This window comes from Acyrthosiphon pisum, chromosome X (genome assembly GCF_005508785.2).
Source record: "Acyrthosiphon pisum isolate AL4f chromosome X, pea_aphid_22Mar2018_4r6ur, whole genome shotgun sequence".
NCBI classification, from domain to species: Eukaryota; Metazoa; Arthropoda; class Insecta; order Hemiptera; family Aphididae; genus Acyrthosiphon; species Acyrthosiphon pisum.
Window position 1 is genome coordinate 872710 of NC_042493.1, and position 8886 is coordinate 881595.

At 26.2% G+C, this 8886-nt stretch overlaps 1 long non-coding RNA gene across 7 annotated transcripts in view; it reads left to right on the plus strand.

The window, feature by feature from the left end:
- Positions 1-8307, plus strand: part of LOC103310162 — a 10629-nt gene extending 2322 nt beyond the window's left edge. Inside the window, exons 1-11 of one of the 7 annotated variants that reach the window (XR_510966.2) lie at positions 1-104; positions 1293-1411; positions 1491-1679; positions 2864-2982; positions 3062-3245; positions 4434-4552; positions 4632-4815; positions 6004-6122; positions 6202-6385; positions 7574-7692; positions 7772-8307. This is a non-coding gene — a long non-coding RNA (uncharacterized LOC103310162). Of the gene's footprint in view, positions 109-1292; positions 1412-1490; positions 1680-2863; positions 2983-3061; positions 3250-4433; positions 4553-4631; positions 4820-6003; positions 6123-6201; positions 6386-7573; positions 7693-7771 lie in introns of all 7 variants that reach the window. The other 6 variants (XR_510967.2, XR_510968.2, XR_510965.2 and 3 more) reach the window with 6 other exon arrangements.
- The last annotated feature ends 579 nt before the right edge of the window (positions 8308-8886 follow it).

Sequence of the window (8886 nt, forward strand, 5' to 3'; positions counted from 1 at the left end):
ACCTTCAGTCATGACAGAAGGATTTGGGAATCCATATAAATCAAACATCATATTTGTTTTTTAGACAAATTCCATGGGAAAGAGTTTATATTGGAAAGAAACACGTGGGTAAAATTGTATTCAGACATTACAATCTTACTACGTATCAACAGTCGTTTAACTTTTGCAATAATTACATTTCTCATTACTTTTATGGTCATCAGATTATGTTGTTATTAATTTCAATAATATTTCTATAAAAAACTTGTTTCTGTACATTAATTTATGAATAACAGTGCATATGAACATCTCTAAATCATGTAATACTGCATTGTTAGAACATTCTAGTAGCTAGTTTGTTCATAAATTTTGTTGATGTGTGTGTTTGTTTTTGAGATAGTCTAAGACCTACGTAAAAGAATTACTTTTTTTAACACATTAAAACATTTTAATATAAAAATTTTTACTGTTTAAAATCAAAACATGTTTATTATTAAGTTGAATATAAGAATATTTTATTTTACGTCATTTGTGATTATTATCTCTGGAAATGACTCATTTACTGTCGAAATACTTTATTGCTGCTACTTTAATATTGTGAATTTTCTATGTCATTGTTAAACATGAAGTATCTATAGTTTTGACTTGAATTCCAACTAACGTACATCTACCCATAAATATTTTAAAATTGTATTTATGACAAACTTATATATTCTCGTTTTACACGCTCTCTGTTTGGTTTTATTTTTAAACACGTTTCTGTATAATATTTGAATCAGTGCCCATTTAAATTCAGGATTCTCATCACTGGTATTGCTTATTTCATTTTTACACGCCTCTTGTTGTTAATATATATTATTCAATGATTTTAATCGTCTATTTAATTGATATAATGTCTGAAAAATTAGGTTTCCCTGTACCATAAGCAAACCTCAATAAAGTTTTTAAGTTATACAAAGTGAGTGATTAAAATGAAGGATTGAACATTTGATTGGCGAATTATTATTTATTTAATATTTTTACATAAAGAATAATATTGTAAAGAGATTTTCACATGCACACTTGATTCTGAATAGATTATCAACGACAAGAATAGAGTTTTCTTGCTCTGAACATTAAAATAAAATGTAAAATTGTATATTTTCAAAAATGAATATCACAATCGTTCGATATTCTATTATCTGGTTAAATGTTAATTGTATTTTAATAGGAACAGGCTCAAGATAATTTTGGAATTTTTTTAAATTTATGTACATTTGTTTGTTAACATCAAACAGTTTGTTAACTTACTATTGTTTCTATTTTTATTGCAGGTAATGTGTTATGCATATATGTGGATCAACATTGTTAATGTCAATATCATGATTGATTGGCACTAGAAGTCCATGTACTAGAGATTCACACTGTTAATATTTTATTCAGTGGCATATAAGTACAGTATTTCCATTTATTTTAATTATAAAGTTAAATCTTTTTTATTGATGGGTAACGTGTTATGTATGTTCCTTTAGGTTCTACGGATTCGTGAAGAGGTATGCATCAACCACAAAAAAATGTTTGTCTTCTATACATAAACAAAAGAATATAATACAACCTTCAGTCATGACAGAAGGATTTGGGAATCCATATAAATCAAACATCATATTTGTTTTTTAGACAAATTCCATGGGAAAGAGTTTATATTGGAAAGAAACACGTGGGTAAAATTGTATTCAGACATTACAATCTTACTACGTATCAACAGTCGTATAACTTTTGCAATAATTACATTTCTCATTACTTTTATGGTCATCAGATTATGTTGTTATTAATTTCAATAATATTTCTATAAAAAACTTGTTTCTGTACATTAATTTATGAATAACGGTGCATATGAACATCTCTAAATCATGTAATACTACATTGTTAGAACATTCTAGTAGCTAGTTAGTTCATAAATTTTGTTGATGTGTGTGTTTGTTTTTGAGATAGTCTAAGACCTACGTAAAAGAATTACTTTTTTTAACACATTAAAACATTTTAATATAAAAATTGTTACTGTTTAAAATCAAAACATGTTTATTATTAAGTTGAATATAAGAATATTTTATTTTACGTCATTTGTGATTATTATCTCTGGAAATGACTCATTTACTGTCGAAATACTTTATTGCTGCTACTTTAATATTGTGAATTTTCTACGTCATTGTTAAACATGAAGTATCTATAGTTTTGACTTGAATTCCAACTAACGTACATCTACCCATAAATATTTTAAAATTGTATTTATGACAAACTTATATATTCTCGTTTTACACGCTCTCTGTTTGGTTTTATTTTTAAACACGTTTCTGTATAATATTTGAACCAGTGCCCATTTAAATTCAGGATTCTCATCACTGGTATTGCTTATTTCATTTTTACACGCGTCTTGTTGTTAATATATATTATTCAATGATTTTAATCGTCTATTTAATTGATATAATGTCTGAAAAATTAGGTTTCCCTGTACCATAAGCAAACCTCAATAAAGTTTTTAAGTTATACAAAGTGAGTGATTAAAATGAAGGATTGAACATTTGATTGGCGAATTATTATTTATTTAATATTTTTACATAAAGAATAATATTGTAAAGAGATTTTCACATGCACACTTGATTCTGAATAGATTATCAACGACAAGAATAGAGTTTTCTTGCTCTGAACATTAAAATAAAATGTAAAATTGTATATTTTCAAAAATGAATATCACAATCGTTCGATATTCTATTATCTGGTTAAATGTTAATTGTATTTTAATAGGAACAGGCTCAAGATAATTTTGGAATTTTTTTAAATTTATGTACATTTGTTTGTTAACATCAAACAGTTTGTTAACTTACTATTGTTTCTATTTTTATTGCAGGTAATGTGTTATGCATATATGTGGATCAACATTGTTAATGTCAATATCATGATTGATTGGCACTAGAAGTCCATGTACTAGAGATTCACACTGTTAATATTTTATTCAGTGGCATATAAGTACAGTATTTCCATTTATTTTAATTATAAAGTTAAATCTTTTTTATTGATGGGTAACGTGTTATGTATGTTCCTTTAGGTTCTACGGATTCGTGAAGAGGTATGCATCAACCACAAAAAATGTTTGTCTTCTATACATAAACAAAAGAATATAATACAACCTTCAGTCATGACAGAAGGATTTGGGAATCCATATAAATCAAACATCATATTTGTTTTTTAGACAAATTCCATGGGAAAGAGTTTATATTGGAAAGAAACACGTGGGTAAAATTGTATTCAGACATTACAATCTTACTACGTATCAACTGTCGTTTAACTTTTGTTACAATTACATTTCTCATTACTTTTATGGTCATCAGATTATGTTGTTATTAATTTCAATAATATTTCTATAAAAAACTTGTTTCTGTACATTAATTTATGAATAACAGTGCATATGAACATCTCTAAATCATGTAATACTGCATTGTTAGAACATTCTAGTAGCTAGTTTGTTCATAAATTTTGTTGATGTGTGTGTTTGTTTTTGAGATAGTCTAAGACCTACGTAAAAGAATTACTTTTTTTAACACATTAAAACATTTTAATATAAAAATTTTTACTGTTTAAAATCAAAACATGTTTATTATTAAGTTGAATATAAGAATATTTTATTTTACGTCATTTGTGATTATTATCTCTGGAAATGACTCATTTACTGTCGAAATACTTTATTGCTGCTACTTTAATATTGTGAATTTTCTATGTCATTGTTAAACATGAAGTATCTATAGTTTTGACTTGAATTCCAACTAACGTACATCTACCCATAAATATATTAAAATTGTATTTATGACAAACTTATATATTCTCGTTTTACACGCTCTCTGTTTGGTTTTATTTTTAAACACGTTTCTGTATAATATTTGAACCAGTGCCCATTTAAATTCAGGATTCTCATCACTGGTATTGCTTATTTCATTTTTACACGCGTCTTGTTGTTAATATATATTATTCAATGATTTTAATCGTCTATTTAATTGATATAATGTCTGAAAAATTAGGTTTCCCTGTACCATAAGCAAACCTCAATAAAGTTTTTAAGTTATACAAAGTGAGTGATTAAAATGAAGGATTGAACATTTGATTGGCGAATTATTATTTATTTAATATTTTTACATAAAGAATAATATTGTAAAGAGATTTTCACATGCACACTTGATTCTGAATAGATTATCAACGACAAGAATAGAGTTTTCTTGCTCTGAACATTAAAATAAAATGTAAAATTGTATATTTTCAAAAATGAATATCACAATCGTTCGATATTCTATTATCTGGTTAAATGTTAATTGTATTTTAATAGGAACAGGCTCAAGATAATTTTGGAATTTTTTTAAATTTATGTACATTTGTTTGTTAACATCAAACAGTTTGTTAACTTACTATTGTTTCTATTTTTATTGCAGGTAATGTGTTATGCATATATGTGGATCAACATTGTTAATGTCAATATCATGATTGATTGGCACTAGAAGTCCATGTACTAGAGATTCACACTGTTAATATTTTATTCAGTGGCATATAAGTACAGTATTTCCATTTATTTTAATTATAAAGTTAAATCTTTGTTATTGATGGGTAACGTGTTATGTATGTTCCTTTAGGTTCTACGGATTCGTGAAGAGGTATGCATCAACCACAAAAAATGTTTGTCTTCTATACATAAACAAAAGAATATAATACAACCTTCAGTCATGACAGAAGGATTTGGGAATCCATATAAATCAAACATCATATTTGTTTTTTAGACAAATTCCATGGGAAAGAGTTTATATTGGAAAGAAACACGTGGGTAAAATTGTATTCAGACATTACAATCTTACTACGTATCAACAGTCGTATAACTTTTGCAATAATTACATTTCTCATTACTTTTATGGTCATCAGATTATGTTGTTATTAATTTCAATAATATTTCTATAAAAAACTTGTTTCTGTACATTAATTTATGAATAACGGTGCATATGAACATCTCTAAATCATGTAATACTACATTGTTAGAACATTCTAGTAGCTAGTTAGTTCATAAATTTTGTTGATGTGTGTGTTTGTTTTTGAGATAGTCTAAGACCTACGTAAAAGAATTACTTTTTTTAACACATTAAAACATTTTAATATAAAAATTGTTACTGTTTAAAATCAAAACATGTTTATTATTAAGTTGAATATAAGAATATTTTATTTTACGTCATTTGTGATTATTATCTCTGGAAATGACTCATTTACTGTCGAAATACTTTATTGCTGCTACTTTAATATTGTGAATTTTCTACGTCATTGTTAAACATGAAGTATCTATAGTTTTGACTTGAATTCCAACTAATGTACATCTACCCATAAATATTTTAAAATTGTATTTATGACAAACTTATATATTCTCGTTTTACACGCTCTCTGTTTGGTTTTATTTTTAAACACGTTTCTGTATAATATTTGAACCAGTGCTCATTTAAATTCAGGATTCTCATCACTGGTATTGCTTATTTCATTTTTACACGCCTCTTGTTGTTAATATATATTATTCAATGATTTTAATCGTCTATTTAATTGATATAATGTCTGAAAAATTAGGTTTCCCTGTACCATAAGCAAACCTCAATAAAGTTTTTAAGTTATACAAAGTGAGTGATTAAAATGAAGGATTGAACATTTGATTGGCGAATTATTATTTATTTAATATTTTTACATAAAGAATAATATTGTAAAGAGATTTTCACATGCACACTTGATTCTGAATAGATTATCAACGACAAGAATAGAGTTTTCTTGCTCTGAACATTAAAATAAAATGTAAAATTGTATATTTTCAAAAATGAATATCACAATCGTTCGATATTCTATTATCTGGTTAAATGTTAATTGTATTTTAATAGGAACAGGCTCAAGATAATTTTGGAATTTTTTTAAATTTATGTACATTTGTTTGTTAACATCAAACAGTTTGTTAACTTACTATTGTTTCTATTTTTATTGCAGGTAATGTGTTATGCATATATGTGGATCAACATTGTTAATGTCAATATCATGATTGATTGGCACTAGAAGTCCATGTACTAGAGATTCACACTGTTAATATTTTATTCAGTGGCATATAAGTACAGTATTTCCATTTATTTTAATTATAAAGTTAAATCTTTGTTATTGATGGGTAACGTGTTATGTATGTTCCTTTAGGTTCTACGGATTCGTGAAGAGGTATGCATCAACCACAAAAAATGTTTGTCTTCTATACATAAACAAAAGAATATAATACAACCTTCAGTCATGACAGAAGGATTTGGGAATCCATATAAATCAAACATCATATTTGTTTTTTAGACAAATTCCATGGGAAAGAGTTTATATTGGAAAGAAACACGTGGGTAAAATTGTATTCAGACATTACAATCTTACTACGTATCAACTGTCGTTTAACTTTTGTTACAATTACATTTCTCATTACTTTTATGGTCATCAGATTATGTTGTTATTAATTTCAATAATATTTCTATAAAAAACTTGTTTCTGTACATTAATTTATGAATAACGGTGCATATGAACATCTCTAAATCATGTAATACTGCATTGTTAGAACATTCTAGTAGCTAGTTAGTTCATAAATTTTGTTGATGTGTGTGTTTGTTTTTGAGATAGTCTAAGACCTACGTAAAAGAATTACTTTTTTTAACACATTAAAACATTTTAATATAAAAATTGTTACTGTTTAAAATCAAAACATGTTTATTATTAAGTTGAATATAAGAATATTTTATTTTACGTCATTTGTGATTATTATCTCTGGAAATGACTCATTTACTGTCGAAATACTTTATTGCTGCTACTTTAATATTGTGAATTTTCTACGTCATTGTTAAACATGAAGTATCTATAGTTTTGACTTGAATTCCAACTAACGTACATCTACCCATAAATATTTTAAAATTGTATTTATGACAAACTTATATATTCTCGTTTTACACGCTCTCTGTTTGGTTTTATTTTTAAACACGTTTCTGTATAATATTTGAACCAGTGCCCATTTAAATTCAGGATTCTCATCACTGGTATTGCTTATTTCATTTTTACACGCGTCTTGTTGTTAATATATATTATTCAATGATTTTAATCGTCTATTTAATTGATATAATGTCTGAAAAATTAGGTTTCCCTGTACCATAAGCAAACCTCAATAAAGTTTTTAAGTTATACAAAGTGAGTGATTAAAATGAAGGATTGAACATTTGATTGGCGAATTATTATTTATTTAATATTTTTACATAAAGAATAATATTGTAAAGAGATTTTCACATGCACACTTGATTCTGAATAGATTATCAACGACAAGAATAGAGTTTTCTTGCTCTGAACATTAAAATAATATGTAGAATTGTATATTTTCAAAAATGAATATCACAATCGTTCGATATTCTATTATCTGGTTAAATGTTAATTGTATTTTAATAGGAACAGGCTCAAGATAATTTTGGAATTTTTTTAAATTTATGTACATTTGTTTGTTAACATCAAACAGTTTGTTAACTTCCTATTGTTTCTATTTTTATTGCAGGTAATGTGTTTTGCATATATGTGGATCAACATTGTTAATGTCAATATCATGATTGATTGGCACTAGAAGTCCATGTACTAGAGATTCACACTGTTAATATTTTATTCAGTGGCATATAAGTACAGTATTTCCATTTATTTTAATTATAAAGTTAAATCTTTGTTATTGATGGGTAACGTGTTATGTATGTTCCTTTAGGTTCTACGGATTCGTGAAGAGGTATGCATCAACCACAAAAAATGTTTGTCTTCTATACATAAACAAAAGAATATAATACAACCTTCAGTCATGACAGAAGGATTTGGGAATCCATATAAATCAAACATCATATTTGTTTTTTAGACAAATTCCATGGGAAAGAGTTTATAATGGAAAGAAACACGTGGGTAAAATTGTATTCAGACATTACAATCTTACTACGTATCAACAGTCGTATAACTTTTGCAATAATTACATTTCTCATTACTTTTATGGTCATCAGATTATGTTGTTATTAATTTCAATAATATTTCTATAAAAAACTTGTTTCTGTACATTAATTTATGAATAACAGTGCATATGAACATCTCTAAATCATGTAATACTACATTGTTAGAACATTCTAGTAGCTAGTTAGTTCATAAATTTTGTTGATGTGTGTGTTTGTTTTTGAGATAGTCTAAGACCTACGTAAAAGAATTACTTTTTTTAACACATTAAAACATTTTAATATAAAAATTGTTACTGTTTAAAATCAAAACATGTTTATTATTAAGTTGAATATAAGAATATTTTATTTTACGTCATTTGTGATTATTATCTCTGGAAATGACTCATTTACTGTCGAAATACTTTATTGCTGCTACTTTAATATTGTGAATTTTCTACGTCATTGTTAAACATGAAGTATCTATAGTTTTGACTTGAATTCCAACTAATGTACATCTACCCATAAATATTTTAAAATTGTATTTATGACAAACTTATATATTCTCGTTTTACACGCTCTCTGTTTGGTTTTATTTTTATACACGTTTCTGTATAATATTTGAACCAGTGCCCATTTAAATTCAGGATTCTCATCACTGGTATTGCTTATTTCATTTTTACACGCGTCTTGTTGTTAATATATATTATTCAATGATTTTAATCGTCTATTTAATTGATATAATGTCTGAAAAATTACGTTTCCCTGTACCATAAGCAAACCTCAATAAAGTTTTTAAGTTATACAAAGTGAGTGATTAAAATGAAGATTGAACATTTGATTGGCGAATTATTATTTATTTAATATTTTTACATAAAGAATAATATTGTAAAGAGATTTTCACATG